Source organism: Parasteatoda tepidariorum, chromosome X2 (assembly GCF_043381705.1).
Source record: "Parasteatoda tepidariorum isolate YZ-2023 chromosome X2, CAS_Ptep_4.0, whole genome shotgun sequence".
Taxonomy (NCBI): Eukaryota; Metazoa; Arthropoda; class Arachnida; order Araneae; family Theridiidae; genus Parasteatoda; species Parasteatoda tepidariorum.
This window is the reverse complement of record NC_092215.1, coordinates 29,000,383-29,019,603: the sequence shown is the minus strand read 5'-3', so window position 1 is coordinate 29,019,603 and position 19,221 is coordinate 29,000,383. Positions and strand designations below refer to the sequence as shown.

Below are 19,221 nucleotides of genomic sequence, written 5' to 3'. Positions count from 1 at the left end.
TACTACCAGAATTTTGCTTTTTCTTCAATTCCTACTATTAGTTCACAATCTCCCTATATATATTTATATATCTTGTTCAAATTTTCAATCATTAATGAAATATTTGTCATTCATCCACTGAAGTTCAAATACATTATTTAAAACTTGTAGTGGATGTTACTTGTTGTTAATACAGTTTCTTTAAATATTAATTAATTATAATTAAACTTAATTAATAATGCCTTTTTTTCACAGAAACGGAGGCGTATTTTCCGGATGAATTAAGAAACAAGCCAATGCTTCTACTATGTCATCGCTGCAAAAATCACATCAACAGCAATAAGGATCATTCGCAGCCGAAGGCTTATTGGAACAATTCGGATCCTGGAACTATACCAAGAGAGCTGCAAGAACTGACTTAGGTTGAAATAAACCTACTAGCGAGAATCAAACCATTCAACAGCAATAAGGATCATTCGCCGCCGAAGGCTTATTAGAACAATTCGGATCCTGGAACTATACCAAGAGAGCTACAAGAATTGACTTAGGCTGAAATAAGCCTACTAGCGAGAATCAAACCATTCAGCAGCAATAAGGATCATTCGCCGCCGAAGGCTTATTAGAACAATTCGGATCCTGGAACTATACCAAGAGAGCTGCAAGAATTGACTTAGGTTGAAATAAGCCTACTAGCAAGAATCAAACCATTCAACAGCAATAAGGATCATTCGCCGCCGAAGGCTTATTAGAACAATTCGGATCCTGGAACTATACCAAGAGGGCTGCAAGAATTGACTTAGGTTGAAATACGCCTAATAGCGAGAATCAAACCAAAATTCCTCAAGTTCGATGAAGTACTTGGTCAATATGGATTCCGTGCACAAACAGAACTCTTCGCACAAGACCTACATGAAGTCACAGAAAAGCATCCTAATAAGCTGCCTAGATCAACTAACAATTTAGAGGTTGTTGTCGTCACGGAGACCCTGTCGAATCTCAACATTTCTAGAAAATTCATGATTGATCGATCCCGTGCGAACAGGGTTCTAACTGAAATATTTTTTTCCCTTTTTGACCTAAGTAGAAATGAAGTCACAGAAAAGCATCCTAACATACTGCCTAGACCAACTAACAATTTAGAGGTTGCTGTCATCACGGAGACCCTGTCGAATCTCAACATTTCTGGAGAATTCTTGATTGATCGATCCCGTGCGAACAGGGCTCCAATTGAAATATTTTTTTTCTTTTTTGACCTAAGCAGAAATTGACTTTAAAATGACTTTTTAATGACATGAAATTGACTTTTTAATGTTATGAAGTCACAGAAAAGCATCCTAACATGCTGCCTAGACCAACTAACAATTTAGAGGTTGGTTCTTGTCGTCACAGAAACCTTGTCGAATCTCAACATTTCTAGAGAATTCTTGATTGATTGATCCCGTGTAAACAGGGATCTGACTAAAATATTTTTTTTTTACCTAAGTAGAAATTGACTTTTTAATGACATGAAATTGACTTTTTAATGATATGAAGTCACAGAAAAGCTTCCTAACATGCTGCCTAGACCAACTAACAATTTAGAGGTTGGTTGTTGTCGTCACAGAGACCCTGTCGAATCTCCACATTCCTAGAGAATTCTTCTTTGATCGATCCCGGGCGAGCAGGGCTCTAGCTAAAATATTTTTTTTCCTTTTTGACCTAAGTAGAAATTTACTTTTTAATGACATGAAATCGACTTTTTAATGATATGAAGTCACAGAAAAGCTTCCTAACATACTGCCTCTAGACCAACTAACAATTTAGAGGTTGGTTGTTGTCGCCACAGAAACCCTGTCGAATCTCAACATTTCTAGAGAATTCTTGATTGATCGATCCCGTGCAAACAGGGCTCTAACTAAAATATTTTTTCCCTGACCTAAGTAGAAATTGACTTTTTAATGACATGAAATCGACTTTTTAATGATATGAAGTCACAGAAAAGCTTCCTAACATACTGCCTCTAGACCAACTAACAATTTAGAGGTGGGTTGTTGTCGTCACAGAGACCCTGTCGAATCTCAACATTTCTAGAGAATGTTTGTTTGATCGATCCCGTGCGAACAGGGCTCTAACTGAAATAATTTTTTTCTTTTTTGACCTAAGTAGAAATTGACTTTAAAATGACTTTTTAATGACATGAAATTGACTTTTTAGTGACATGAAGTCACAGAAAAGCATCCTTACATGCTGCCTAGGCCAACTAACAATTTAGAGGTTGTTGTCGTCACAGAGACACTGTTGAATCTCAACATTTCTAGAGAATTCTTGATTGATCGATCCCATGTGAACAGGGCTCCAACAAAAATATTATTTTCTTTTCTGATCTAAGTAGAAATTGACTTCAAAAATTTTTTATATTACTTATTTTACCAGAACTGTCATTATCATACAGTATGCTAATTTTATCAGAATGATTTTTTCTCCTTGCGGATGGTAATAAATTACTCTCCACCACATATAATTATCACCACACATATGTTATCAGAATTATTTTTTCTCCCTGCGGATAGAAATAAATTACTCTCCACGTATAATTATCCCCACACATATATTATCACAATTATTTTTTCTCCTTGCGGAGAGTAATAAATTACTCTCCACATATAATTATCACCCCACATATATTATCATAATTATTTTTTCTCCTTGCGGATAGTAATAAATTACTCTCCACACGTAATTATCACCCCACATATATTATCAGAATTATTTTTCCTTCTTTCAGATAGTAATAAATTACTCTGCGTTTCAATTGCTAGCTCATCATTATTAGTTATTAAAATCAATTAATTTTTACATTTATTATTAAATTCAGAGGAGTTAAACATCAAGCAAATTGTCTTTTCATATATATATTTACACCAGTTAGTATAAGTTTTTGGAATAGTTAATTTTTTGTTCAATAAATATTGTTTGAATTTTAAAAATATTAGTTCGGTTTCAGGTGGGACCCATCATTTCTTAACGGTGGTATAGAATGCGATCAGTCCCGAAACTGTGCTAAACTCAGCGATATGTCTGACAAGTGTTAAACTCAGGGACATGTCCGATAAGTGCTAAACTCAGAGATATGTCCGATAACATCTCAGAGGCTCTGTGTGGTCTTGTCCGAACAGCAGAGGATATGCGATACTTTGCATAAAACCTTAATAATTTAGTAGTCAAAAATATTTCTTTACATTAGGCCTTAATAAGAAAGTAGACAAAATGATCCTAGGTCATTAAGTCATAATAAATTAATGATCATAAGGAGCACATTGCATAGTGCCTCACTAATTTAGCTTTCAAAAAAATTCCCACGACGTAAGTCTCAGTAATTTTGAAGTCAAAAATATGATTAAAAATTCGAGTACCGAATTTCTGAAACTATTTGTGGCATCCATAATTTTTTGAAATTAAGTATTAAATTTAACCCAAATGAATATAAATGTAAAAAAAGCTTAATAATTATAGATTATTAATATTCAACTTAATTATTATTATTCATTCTTATTGAACTTAATTATTATTTATTAAGTTCTTAANTTCAGTTCATCCTCAGGGATGTTTCCCAGACCGTCGCCAATAGCCCATTGTGAAGCTCTAGTGCAAGGTAAATCAACAACAACAGCATCATTATTATTTAACTTAATAACTATTATTTATTATTATTTAACTTTATTATTGATTAATATCATTTAACTTAATTATTACTTGTTATTATTGCATTATTAGTATTTATTTTTATTTAACTTAATCATTATTACTTAGTTTTAAGTCGATAACTATTATTATTTAATATTGCTAATTCTTTAAATTAGTTTAAATTTCTTGAATTATGATGTAAAGCATTTTTATTTTATTTTAATCAGCAATTTTAAGAGAAAATCTAAATCAACTAAATATTTTCTAACATATAATATTTCAAAAAATGAAAAATTTCATTAAAAATCTATAAACATTTCAGATGTACATTAACAGCTCTTAGATAAATTTCTGATTATTTGTTATAATAAATAAACTATAAACGTAATTTTAAAATGCAGAACTCAAACAGTAATTAATAATTCAAAAGTTAAGCACATATATTTCAAGGTATGTTATTTACTTGCATACTGGAGAAATGTGGCTTGGTATATTACAATTTATAAAAATAATTCTTTTACTCAGCCGCTAATACAAACAAAAACAGCAAACATATTTAAAAACTTGGGGCAAAGTAAGTAACCACAAAATATATGTATATAATACTTTTAAATACCCTTAATAAATAAGTACTGGAATAAATTATTAGTATTTATTTTTATTTAACTTAATTATTTTATTAATGATTATTTAACTTAATTATTTTATTAATTATAATTTAACTTAATTATCATTATTTACTATTATTTAACTCAATAATTGTTATTATTTAATATTGTCAACTCATAAAATTAGTTTAAACTTTTTGAATTATAAAGTAAAGCCTTTTGATGTAACGCTACTCAGCAATTTTATGATACTTTTGAAATAAATCAGCTAAATATTTTCTAAGAAATAATACTTTACAAATAGAGCATTTTTATGAAGAATTTACAGACATTTTAAATGTATATTAAGAATCTTTATATAAATTTCTGATTAGTTTTTAATACTAAGCAAGCTTTTAATTTAAACAAATAGTTTTTAGTTTGAACAATTTTGAAATTCTAAAATACGAAACTCAAACAATTATTTATAATTGAAAAGTTAAACACATATACTTCAAGCTTTGTTATTTACTTGTATACAGGAGAAATCTAACATGATATATTACAATTTAAAAAAAGAATAATTAATATATTCTGCAGCAAATTTCAAGGTTTTCCATTTACTAGAATAATACAGGAGAAATCTAATTTGATATATCACCATTTAAAAAAATTTATAATACACTCTGCAGCAAATTTAAAGATTTGTTATTTACTTGTATGCAGGAGAAATCCAACCAGATATATTACTATTTAAAAAATAATTAACATACTCTGCAACAAAATTAAAGGTTTATCATTTGCTTGCACACTTGAAAAATCTCATATTATATATTATCATTTTAAAAAAATATTAATATAGTCTGCAGCAAATTTCAAAGTTTGTCATTTACTTGCATCCAGGAAAAATCTAATTTTATGTATTACCATTTAAAAAAAGTCATTTACTTGTATACAAGAAAAATCTAACTTGATAGATTACAAATTTTTAAAAAAAAATAATTAATATACTGTACAGTAAATTTAAAGAATTGTCATTTACTTGTATACAGGAAAAATCTAATTTGATACATTACCATTTAAAAAATAATATACTCTGCAGCAAATTTAAAGATCTGTCATTTACTTGTATACATGAAAAACCTAATTTGATATATTACCATTTTAAAAAAAAATAATTAATATACTCTGCAAAAAAATTTAAAGATTTTCATTTACTTGAATACAGGAGAAATCTAACCTGATATAATACAACTTAAAAAAAATAATTAATATATTCTGCAGCTAATTCAAACAAAACAGCTGACATATTTAAAAACCGCGTGCACAAGAAACCGCAAGAAATCTGAATATAATACCTTTTAATACCCTTAGTAAACTAGGGTATTATCTTTGGACAAGGAAGAACTTCAGCGGATGATTTTCAGCTGAATAATCTTAAGAGAATGAAATGATTCAAACCAATAATTTTTTGCATAAATCCTCCACCAAATATTCCTTTAATCACTTCTAGTGCAGCTCGTGAAAGAGCTGAATTCTTTTTATTACTACAGCCGTCTGTTACGAGAACATTGAATCATGTCCATATAATACATGCGCCAGCAATAACACCTAATGCACGTTCGCATATGTCATGATCTTTTGCTTATTATTCCTTAGGACACTAATTTTTATTTCTTTTTTTTAATACCTCATAAAATTTTCGGAGTTTATAAAGTCTATGAGGGGTGGATGATGATGATTACACTAAAACAATTTCTGTTAAGAAAACAAACACGTAATAATTCATTAATTTTCCACAGAAAATTTCTGTTCTCTAAAAATACAAAAATTTACTCTTAAACTGCATCGTAGTCGGTCAAAAGAGACATTTTTTTCTGTTAAATAAAATCTGTAACTATTGAAACAGATTGTATCAGTTGGTTACAGATTTCTTCAGTTTTAAATATGAAAAAGTTTGGTATCGTAGCGGCAACTAATAATTTTATATATTGAACCAGGTGCCAAACTGTTTGTATGGTGGTTTATCCCCTTAGATTCCACGGCTAGACTAATACTTTTAACAAAATTCATATCCTCAAACAAAAGAGCATCCAAATTTCTTTAAACAATACTTTGAGTCATGGTGGTTCTGGGGATAGAGAGTTCGCCTTTCAATAAGATGAACCAGGTTCGAATTCCATGATGGCTGGTCGATACGAATTCAATACACGGCTCGCACCGACCACAGCACTGACGTGAAATATCGCCAGTGGTAGATGGATCATGGGTTAGAGTCCCTTTGCTGCCAGGCTAACCGTGGGAGGTTTTCGCAGCTTTCCTCTCCATGTAAAGCAAATGCGTATTAGTTCCATCATAAAGTCCTCCAAAAAGGCAAATTTTCCCAATACTTGATACAAGAGTTCCCTTGTCTTCTGAATTGTGTTCGAAATTACAAGGCTATGAAATTGAGTATTAGTAGCGGAAATTCGAAATTGGGTCAAAAAGGGAAGGTTATAAAATTTAACAATGTACTTGATTGGAGCATTTCCCAGGTAACTGCCATGCAAATAATAAAAAACAATTCCTAAATTTTGTACGTCTATGTTTTAAAAGGTAATTTAAAAATTTAAAAAAAATATTTAATAAAATTAAGGATTAAATGACTATCATTTAACAACATTAAAGTGAATATTTTTCTGTATAAAGCTCAATTATTTTGAGTCTGTAACTCCTTATTACCAGTATATCATCTATAAAAAAATAATTACGTTGAAAGTGTCATATTTTATATCATAAGAAGTGTAGATACTTGTTTTACGTCATTTAAAAAAAATTGACATTTCCAGATCATTTTGCCTCTGATCGTAAAAATAATACTTCTCAGGGACAATGACGTACAAATAATATTAAATCTTGCATTTAACGCATTTACAGCTGAGTAGGTGTATTTATCAGATCATCGCAACATATTTGAAATAAACACAACAAATACTATCATAAATACAATACCGAAAAAACTGGCTTTTTAAATAACTACAAAATACAATTTAAGTTTTTCTGCTTAAAAACAAAAATATTTTTTTTTTGAAAGACACATGGCATCACTGACCAATTTTATGTTATTTTGATGGAAAAGAACATATTTTGGATGCATTTTTCAGTAATTTTTAAATATATATGTAGCATTTAAAAATATGGTAGCACGGCGACAACTGTTGCCAAATGCTCTACAATTTCATTTGCATGGAGATCGAAATTGTCGCTTTGAAATATGTTTAGAAGTTACATAATAGCAGCGAAAAATAGTGTTTTGCATCGAATTTTATGCATTAAAAATTGTTATACTAATTTAATTGCTTTACGCGTAGGTTAGGTTTTAGCTCAATTAGATTTTAAATGGAATAACTGAAAGTGATACAAATTATTTTAAAGAATGGAATTTCAAATTTACATGTTGTGGTGTGCCTTGCATTCGTGTTCATATTCATCAATAAAACATTACTTTTTACTCTTTTAGAATTGACTTTATTTAGAATTTTATAATATTTAGATAATTATAATATAATATAATATGTGATAGTTCTTTTTAGGTGTAATCAATGGCAATTAATAACTTTATATGTGTGCCATGACTTGAATTATGCAATTGTTAATTTGGATATTTTCCATCATATTAAATTTTATATTATATGATATGGTTCATATTATACTTTATATTATCATGTATGGACATATTAGAAGATTACATTTTCATAGCTGGTGGGAATCCTATGTATATATCGATAGATAAATAGATAGATTGATAGATGCAAATTAAATAGTTTAAATAGTTTCAGAGGAGGGTGAATTATTCAAAAAAATGAAATTGTTCAACCTTGCAATCGTCAGTTCATATTTTTGGGATCATATTTTACCTATCGATAAAGGAATCTTCATTAAGACTAAGGAGCAAATGTTTTGAAAACATATAGTATTTGGTCCTGCTTCAAATCTTAAATTAGTTAAGTTCCTAAAACTGGAGATTTTTTTAATGACATTTTTAGTGTATTTTTTGTAGGAATGCACAATTTTGAAAACGTTATACATAACACGAGGTCTCTTTAGCATTGTCACAATTTTCTAAGATAATTAAGGTGGTAATCTGGATAAAAGCCATTCCTGGGAATGTCGTCACACGCCGCAAGGGGCTCTTCTCTGTGATGACCTGTCAGGAAGCACACGAAGAAACAGTTCATAAAAGGGAATCACACCTAGCGGAGTATAATGATATATTTATCGGCATTGATTGCTCTTCAATTTTAATTCTGATGATGTGCGCTACTGCCCTTATAAATTTATCAAATTTTAGTCATAGAAATTTGTCTATTATTTATAACTTTTTTAAACTTGTACATTTTGACAAAAAAAATACTAAAAATGTAATTTCAAAGAAAAAAAACTGTGGCTTGGCGAGAGAAAGCAACTGAAAATAAAAATAAATTGTTCCGTAGTGCAATTTGAGGATCTAAAACTCAAATTCATTTTTTAAAAAATGCCGGTTTAATCAGAAAAAGTAGGTATTGCATCTCATTTAGTATCATAAAATACTATATGAAGAAATTAATTCGCAGACTTAAGGCTAACCATTTAAACTGCAATTTAGTATAAGAAAAACCAACCAGCGGATCAATGTACATACTTTACCTGGTTCTCAAGCTTTGCAGAATTTGCGAGGCATGTCAGTACAGCAAATTGTTATCCGAAACTTGTTTTTATTACTGCAATTTTATTTCGAAACAAAACCTTGAAATTTAAATTTAGAAATGATTTCAAATTATCTCGCTTTAAAAATTCATTTCCTCAAAGAATTGTGCTCTTTTTTTTAACTTTAAATCATTATTTTTGAATAAAATAATGGCTATCAAAACAATACGAAATTATTCACGACAATATTGATTCGGTGCTATAAAATATGAAATTTTTAACTAATGTGTCATAAGAAATATTAATAACCTCATTATATATCATTATTGTTTAATACAATTTTTTTAAATTATAAAATATTAAAGGATTTTTGAATTTTTTTTTCTCAAAAGCAACAATTTTTTTACTAAAATATTACTTTTTTAAGATAGATCAGAGCACTTACTGACTTAAATGTCATTTAAATAACAATAATCTAAAGGTTATAAAAATTTCTCATGTAGTTTTCTAAATTTTAATATCAGGCAATAATATATCTTTAAAAATTAGTAACAAATAAAGGACAAAACGAAAAATAACTAGGCAAAAATCATCATAATATAAAACAAAATTAGCTTACAACACATTTATTTTAGCAAAAAAATGCTATTATTTGTTTTGAACTCAGCTAAACAAATTATCAGCTAAACAAAACAGAACAAACAATGTCCCTAAATACTTTTTTTAAATTATATTCAGTAGATTCTTAATAATAGCATCTTTAATTGCCATAATCATGATTATTCAATTCCAGAATTACAATTTAATATTAGGCAATAATATGTCTTTTTTTAAAAAAAACTTTTCATTATAACGTGGTAGTAGAAAGGTTTCCATTAGACTTTTAAACTTTTAATTTTTCTTGAAAATATGAAAATTGGAAAACTGAGATGTTCAGTTTTAAAACTTTCGTTCAAAAATTAAGATCAATTTTGATTTTTTAAGTTTTCTTTTGCATATATTCTCTTTTATCGGCATTTTTATGATAGCCCTGCATTTTTAGAAGCCATTGTCTCTTTTAACGTCTACTGGATAATTTTTCGCGAAAAATATTATTTTTAGTACTAAAATTTTGTTTTAAGAATTAATACAATACTTTTTTCTATTTCTTTTTTTTTTCAACGTTTCAATTATAGTTTTTTTAATAGCTGCTTGTCAGTTTTTTTTATCTTAAATATTTCTTATTATCTTAATATCTGATTATCTTAAACATTTTTATTAAAGTTTTTTCCCTTTAATTCAGCTAAGTTTTGATTATTTTTCAATAATGATTAAACTTATTTACGTATAAAAATAATATTTATTAATGATTATTTTTCGTAAAAAAAGAATCTTGATTATCTGCCGCGAAATATTCGGCTATTCGACCAAATCACTATTTCTTACATCCCTATTTAAAATTACATGATTATTAGTCTTTAAAAATTGGTTACAAAAGGAAAGATTAAACGAAAAATTATCTTAATAATAGGCTAAATAATAGGCAAAAGTCTTCCTAATATGAAGCAAAAATAGTTTACTAAACATTAAATTAGCAAAAAACCAATATTATTAGTTTCTAACTCAACTAAACAAATTATTAGTTCCCTAAATAATTTTTTCACTTGCTATTCATTAGATTCTAACATTTTTAATTACCCTACTCATTATTATTTAGTTCATTATTGAACAAATTTAAGAAAATTAATAATTGAGTAAATTAAAAGGATTCAGAATTGGATAAATTTAAAAGAAAAAACACTTCATGTAATTTCAATATTTATTAGATATCCCATCATTATAGCCAAAAAATACTATTCACTATCAGAAATAAAATTCACACTTTTGACGATTCAGAAATCCTTGACGTATATTTCGTTAATTTTGAGATGCATTTTGTCACAAAATCACGTGATTTGTGACGAAACGTGAACTCTCTAATATAGGACGAAAATGTTTCCTCAACTCGAAACCTCATTATAGTGCATTGTGGGAGAGTATTAACTAGAATGACGAAACTAGAATAAAGAACTGACATAGAGGCTGAAAAATCCGGTTGGACTATATTGTGGTTAAGGAGTTGGTTTTGAACTTGGAAGATACGGGTTCGAACCCCGCTTCGAGTACGTGTATAAAGTATCTCTCTGTTTTATCTGTCTTTATTCGTCGTTTTGGCAACATTTATCCAGCTATATGGTGCACACGATAAAGTGTTTGTCCAAAAAGTTGGGTGCCATGAGATTTTTTTTTTCAAACAAAATAGAATGACAAAATATTTCTATGATTTTGACGAAATTCATTTCTATGGAGTAATAACGACAGTTATTTTGTCATTTTGACGAAATGTTTTTTTGGAGCATATATAAGAAAAAGATTTCGTCTAAAAATAAGAAAGCTTCGTGAAATTTGAGTATTTATTTTCTTATAGTGTCAGAAACAAAAATTAAAATTCACACATTTTTTGGTTATAATTTTTCTCGCTACTAGTACAAATTTCATTTCATAAGAGCGTTTTCTGATATTTTTCGCAGTGTTTTCGATCTTATATACTTGATTATAGCTTTTAAATAGTAGCAGCTGGAGTTATTGCAAACTTGAAGCAAAAATAAAATTGTGTACTCTTCTTTTTATAGTGTTCGTTATTTGTTTTCCTATATTAACACAGTAAATATGACAGAAAAAGAGAGAAGTAGTTACTTTATATTAAGCACAAAAGTTCTTCTGAATTTGAGATTTTAATCAAGCAATTTTTTGTGTTAAATACCTCTTTTTATAAAACATCAAAAGTACAAACAAAGGGGGAAAATTGGCCCGTATTTTAAAGATCAAGGCAAATACTTATTAATTTCGTCATTTTTTCTATGTTGGAAGTTTTAGCCTCAAATTTACAAATACTGTTATATTACCAGTATTGGTAACCATAATATCGCTAAAATTTACAGCAATGTTAATATAGTGGGAACCATATTTTAGGGTAAATTCATCCTTTCTGAACTTAAATACTTAATGCTATAGTTCAACTTGAATTAAAATATTGATTTGACATAAATATTAGGTTTACAGCTAATTTCATTGCATTATCGTTTAGAGTTCCAATATTACTGTTAAAACTTAAACCGACTACTCTGAAAGTGTACACTGAGAAAAAAATTTAGTCATAACTACCTGAATATGGTAAATTTACCGTGTTTCTGGCTTTATTGGAACTCCAAAAAGCTTGGTAGTTTTAATTGAAGTGCTTTGGTAATTATTTTGGTTAAAATAATAATAAAATATGGTTTTATAATATGGGATAAAATTTGGTAAGTATGGTATAGTTAGGTAATTTTATCTAGTTTAGAAAGTGGCATAAAAATCATTTATTCGATTAAATTTACTTTTCAGTACTGTATTTTATACTGAATGGGAGGTAATGAAAACTACAATTTTGATAATCAGAATTTCTGGTAAACCGTTACCATATGAACCGAAAAATTATCAAATGAATGGTTTCAATACCGTATATTTTAGTTTTATTAACCAAAAATATGGTTTTTTACCAGAAATATCATTACCATACAGTACTGTAATTTCAAGACAATTTTTTTCCGTGTAGGAATAATGCATAATATATATTGCAAAAATAAATTTATTACTATTATTCTATAGATATTACTAAATAAAAATTTTAACAAATGGAATGATTAATTTGTTGAATTTGTTTTGACAATTTCAAAAATGTAAAAAGGGAGAAATTTTTTGATCACATACGATGTTGATTTGCATAAAAGAACTCTAGAAAAGGTTAAGCAAGTATTATCTTCGTCCCTTTAATCCTATATTTATCGACAATACTTTTAGTGACAACTTTTACTTTCCAAAAAATTAACATGTGATTCAAATTATTCTGTTATTAATAATTATTTTATAGAAAGAAGAAACCCGCAACCACCGGAACAAAATAACGGTTGACATATGGTTAAATTATTCCGTTATTAAGAATTATTTTATAGAAAGAAGAAACCTGCAACCACTGGAACGAAATAACAGTTAGCATGGTATAAATTATTCCGATATTAACAATTATTTTATAGAAATAAGAAACCTGAAGCCACCGGAACAAAATAACTGTTGACATATGGTACAAATTATTCCGTTATTAAGAATTATTTTATGGAAATAAAAAACCTGCAACCACTGGAACAAAATAACTGTTGACATATGGTATAAATTATTCCCTTATTGAGAATTATTTTATAGAAAGAAGAAACCTACAACCACCGGAACAAAATAACAGTTAGCATATGGTATAAATTATTCTGCTATTAACAGTTATTTTGAAGAAAAAAGAAACCTGCAACCACCAGAACAAAATAACAAATAACATATGGTATAAATTATTCTGTTATTAACAATTATTTTATAGAAATGAGAAACCTGCAAGTACCGGAACAAAATAACTGTTGACATATGGTATAAATTATTCCGTTATTAAGAATTATTTTATGGAAAGAAGAAACCTGCAACCACTGGAACAAAATAACTGTTGACATATGCTACAAATTATTCCGTTATAAAGAATTATTTTATAGAAATAAAAACCTGCAACCACTGGAACAAAATAACAGTTGACATATGGTATAAATTATTCCGTTATTGAGAATTATTTTATAGAAAGAAAAAACCTGCAAACACCGGAACAAAATAACAGTTAACATATGGTATAAATTATTTCGTTATTGAAAATTATTTTATAGAAAGAAGAAATCTGTTACCAACGGAACACGAAAATAACAAATTCAATATTTTCTATAACTTATATCAACTTAATTATTCAATAATAATAAAATAATCACGTAAATAAGAAATTAAAAAACTACAACTTTTTTTATAAACACGGTGATCACATCTTTACGAACAAAATTCAGTCGGTTAATAAAGAGTAAAGTACAGCTGAAAAAAATTAAAATATAGTAAGGTATTGTTCAAAATAGCAATCTTGACATTAGACAATATCAGTTATTTTAAAAGACTTAAATAATGAAAATGTTACTCCTCCATTCATAACTCTAAGAGAAAAGATTTCTTGTTAAAGTTATCGTACAGTATGGTAATGATATTTCTAAAAAGAAAAACATAATTTTGGTATTAAAAAAAAACCATATCTACGAACTCTGAACCATTCATTTAGTAATTCTTCTTTTTATATGGTGACGGTTAACCTGAAATTCTATTTTTCAGAATTATATTTCTTATTACTACACATGTGGAAAAAATACAAAACTGAAAAGTAAAATTAGCCACCAAAAAATGATTTTTAAGCCATACTCTGAGATATTATGATAAAAATACCAAATTTTATCACTTATTATAAAACACTATTTTATTGTTAATTTCACCAAAATCATTATTAAAGAGCTTCTGTAAAAATTATTGAGCTTGTTAGTATTGCCATAGAGTAACGGTAAATTTTACCATATTCTGGTGGTTTTAAACATTTTTTTCAATGCTTGCTTTGCCACTCTTTTGGTAAACAAAAATTTCATTTAAATGTTCCATTTAAAAATAAAAAATAAACATACCTATACTTTATACTTGTAACACTTCCACAGACAAAACGTTTATTTCAATTGTTTTAAATCAGCTATTAAAGCTTGCGAAACTTTCAAGTCACTTCTATAAAATAATTTTTGAGGCAGTAATTTCAATATGTTTTAATTTTAAAAAATATTTAATTTCGCATATAAATAAACATTTGCTTGATTTTTACTTCTTTCAGCAAACATTTCTCTAAATATTGCATTTTCGCAATCTTTTTCTAATATTAAATTGAAAACATTTGTTTGTGATCTTTCTTTTGTTTTTGATTAAAGTAGGATTTATTAAAACTATATCGGGATTTCAAATTATTCAACGACAATATTTTGCTAGTTGAGTAAAGATTGAAACTAATTTCTAGATATAGAAAATGAAAATGTATTATTTCCTCATACTTAATCATAAATGATAAACTTAATATTTCTGAATATTTTTGCTTGCATGAGCGAAATTCAGTGTAAGGAATCACGTTTTCAATTATCGAAGTCATTTTGGTATTCATCTTTTACTGAGCTGCATAAACATTATTAAAATGAAATCTAAATTGAACACCAAAATAAAAAAAGTTAATCACAAAACAAATTGCTTAAAGATTTCGATTCCAAAAGAGGTATATGAAGAGGTATATGCAAGTAATTCCGTAATAAGTGTTCAAAATATACTTTTAGAATCCTTGCCGAAAATTAAATTAAAAAATGTCAACATTTGGGGTCTCAAATAATATCTAAGTGATAAAGAAACCAAAACATCAGTCAAATCACTAGGGGGGAAGGATAAAATGAAACTTTTCATAACTTCACTATTGTTTGCATTAAAAAAATTCACAATCGAAGTTATCACGTTTTCAATTATCGAAGTTATTTTGTTATTTCTTCCTTTAGGTAGCTGCATAAACATTATTTAAATAAAATCTAAATTGATTACTAAAGTAATACAAAAGGTCATCACAAAATAGATTACTTAAAGATTGAAACTCCTAAAGAGGTACATGAAAAGGTATGTAGAAGCAAATCCGTAATAATTGCCTGAAGTGTACTCTTAGAATCCTTGTCGAATATGTAATTAAAAATATTAACATTAGAGGTCTCAAATAAAACATGAAAGAGAAAGAAGCAAAAACGTTATCGAATCACTATTGGGGAAGAAAAAATTCAAAAACACTTTAAATTCCTGACAAGATGGAGGTGTTTCTAATACTTGTCTTTCAACAGGTTTTAACATTTCAGTCACACCTTTCTCCATAGCGATTTTTTAAATTTTGATTGCGTTTTTGCTTTTTCTGTTAGAAATTTCTGTTAGAAACTCTTACACTGTTAGAAATTTCTTTGAAAAAAATTTTAAATAAAATTTATTTAGTTGTTATTTTACCACATTTAAACAAAACAGTCAAACAACCATGAATATAAAGGTATTCAAATTTTTCACTGTAAGAAAAACCGTTTATTAATTGCTACCATCTTATATAGTTAAACTACCAGAAGTTTATCACACCAACCAGGTCCATCCAAGCCACTTAGTTCCTTGCAGCTTGGTACATATTATAGCCTAGAGGGCTAATTTGTCAATCGCATCGAGTTAAAGCAAGTTTTAAATGGCTAAAAATGCGTATAGTTTTGTATTTATAATTTTTTAACGATACTAATCATAAACGGTTTTGAAATCATAAAGGTAAAAAAATGTTTTTTACTGTTAACTTTACCGTTAATCGGATAAACAGACTGCAAATTGGGGTTTTTTACCGTAATTTTTGAATAAAAATTCTTACAGTGTAATTATTTGCTCCTCCTAATGTGCAAGCTTTTTCGACTTAATTGTTGATCAGGATTTTAAAAGCATAGATCAAGAATGATTATTCCTGTATACCTTTATGCGCAATCTTAGAGACCTATAATTAAGCATAAACATAATCAAGTACTATTCATAGTTTATAAGCACATTCGAAGTTTTTAAATCATATCCAATAGACTTTAAAATTATACAACTTTAGAAAAATCAGATGTTCTATTCTATAACTCATGTTCAAATCAAAATCACTCCGAAAAAAACTCACTAGGCGTAATATTTTATTTCTTATCTTTTTTTTATGGTGCATATTTTAACGTTGTAAATTTATGAAATTTTATAATTCGGGAATTGGAATTTTAAACTACTTTGGCAAAAGAAAAATTGCTTGTTATCATACGCATTTATAAGTATTATAAGCACATTAGTAACTATATTTAAGTCTATATATTCAAGGAAATAAAGAAGATGGCACCAAAAATTTATTAAATTAAGATGACACCGAAATCCTCGTACTAAAATTTGCTGCATAACAAGAAAAGAAAAAAAATCGATTTTGCAATTTCCGAAGAAATGCACAAAGTTGGCTATTCCAACATAAGTTGGAATAAGACATTCCTTATTTGTGGTGAGAAACATTTCTTTCTTTATTCTTTTATTTATTTATTTATTTACTTACGAATTTACTTAATAATAATTTGTTCACCTTTAGTATTGATTTTATAGGATAATTTGCAATATAATTCTTTAATGAACTATATACTTTAATGTCAACCTTCTTAAAAACATTAGGTAATATTTCGAATTATGCTAGGATTCAAGCAGCCTATTTGAAAAATTTTAAAAACATTTCTGCTATTAAATCTTTTACGAGTTGATAAACTTTCCTAAAAAATTATTCCACGTGACAACAGTCCACTCCACCTATACTGTAAAAACAAATAAAAATGTCTTTCAAAAATTTTTGGAAAGGAATTTTAAAAAAGAAATTTTTTGAAATAAAAGGATGACAAAATTATCGAAATATTAAACAAACAGCTGTATAGTAAATAAATTTATTATTTGGAAACTTAAAAATACATTTATAAATTAATTAATAAAATTTGGACTCAAATTTTAAAGAAACGCTCTTTTTATGCATGTTTAAAATTTCACGGCATCATCTCTATTTAAAAAAACTTCACTGAGTGTATTTTTATACATTGAGTATTATAATATAAAGAAATTTCGTTCATTAATTAAATGTTTTTGTTAATAATCTCGTTTTTGATAATTAAATTACTGTATTTCTAGAATTTTTTATTTAGTAACCATAAAAATAATGTTCAAGAGGCATCAGTTATTTAATAAAATCCGCCATTAGAATGTAAGTCAATTGTAACATAAATAATTTTCTATAACTATGCTTATTTATGATTTAAAAAGCAAAATGAAGAATCATTACCATTAGAATATAAATCAATTATAATTAACTTTCAATAACAGTGCAGTAAGTTAATTTATCAATAAGCTTATGATAATGATTTACTAAGCTAAACGAAAAAAATTTCATTTAATCACGTAATGAATAATATTTAAAAAATATTAGCTTATTATTTTATTGATGATTTAAAGAGCTAATGATAATTATTTAATAAGCTGATCGAAGAGTTATTAATTTGATAACAATAAATTAACAAATAAATACTTGCTTATAATTCAATCAATTTCGCCACTTAAATATCTAAGTCATTTGTAACAGTAATTATCAATAACAGTGCAGTAAGTTTATTTATGATTTAAAAAGCTTATGATATTGATTTAATAAGTTGAACGAATTATAAATTTAACAACGAAAAAATTAAAAATAATTGCTTATAATTTCATACATTCTACCATTAGAACATTTGAATCAATAGTAATATGAATAATTTGCAACAAATCTAAAAAAAATTACTCACGAATTGAGAAACAGAAAATTGCGAACTGTATGATTTTCAAGATCTTTTAACAGCTCTAATCCATAGCAAAAGACTGGAGCGCAACACTTATTTAAGAAAATAAATATCACGTTTCATAATCGTAACTCTTAAATTGTGTTTTATTTTTTTCACACTACTTCTATCGAAAATATAACAATTACCAAAACAGCTCAATTCGATTGGAATTTTTATTAGCTAAAACAGAAAGAGCAGGTGTACTGTTAAGCACTATAAAAATTCCAGAAAAAAAAAGAGTACACTACCTGATGAAAGTTGATTTTCTTTTTTCTTTTTTTGCGTACTAGCTATTTTAAACAAAAGATAATCTCATTTTAGCAATATAGTTTAGAATTTTATTTTTAAAAAAAATTATTTTTTAAGCTTTAAAAAAAAATGACATTTATTCACTAACGAAACTTCAATTCACAATTGTCTATAAATCTTTATATGTTTGTTATTGGCTTTCTTTATTGGTTATTTTAAAAAACAAATGTCAAAATTAGCTATTTTTTATTTATTTGGATGGAAATACTGTGAAAATAATCATCCCTTCCTGGCGAAAAAAAAATCCTTTTTCGTAATACTGCGTATAATATAATAATTGTAAAGCATAATTCACCTCATAAACTTTTCAATGCCTGATTGTTTAAAATGACTTATAATGATTTAAGAGTTGTAAGAGATCGTATTTTATCATAACTTCAGAAATATCACGCCAGTATTGTTTTTGACATAATATATAAAAACTACTAGCTGTTAGGGAATCTCTTTGTTTATTCGATGACAGACTTTCTTTATTTGTATGCCGCGTATAATATGGAATCACGTTGCAAAATTTTTAATTGCCCTTCTTTATCGTAACCTAATTTCTTCCACTGTAAAAATAAATCTGAGAAGTATGGGAAAAAATAATTCTGGCTGCTTAGTTTCGGAATTTTTTTCCATTTATTCGCAAAATTTATTTTTAAAATTTCTGTTTCAAATGTACG

General features: G+C 27.4%; 1 protein-coding gene across 6 annotated transcripts in view; it reads right to left on the bottom strand.

Moving 5' to 3' along the window:
• Positions 1-19,221, bottom strand: part of LOC107454184 (CRISP/Allergen/PR-1) — a 65,997-nt gene that overhangs the window by 31,543 nt on the left and 15,233 nt on the right. For 2 of the 6 annotated variants that reach the window (XM_043041032.2, XM_071188022.1), the window contains exon 1: positions 5,588-5,815. The exons of 1 other annotated variant lie outside the window; for it this stretch is intronic. The gene's annotated coding sequence lies outside the window, so the exon portion shown is untranslated. 3 more of the 6 variants (XM_043041030.2, XM_043041034.2, XM_071188021.1) reach the window with 3 other exon arrangements.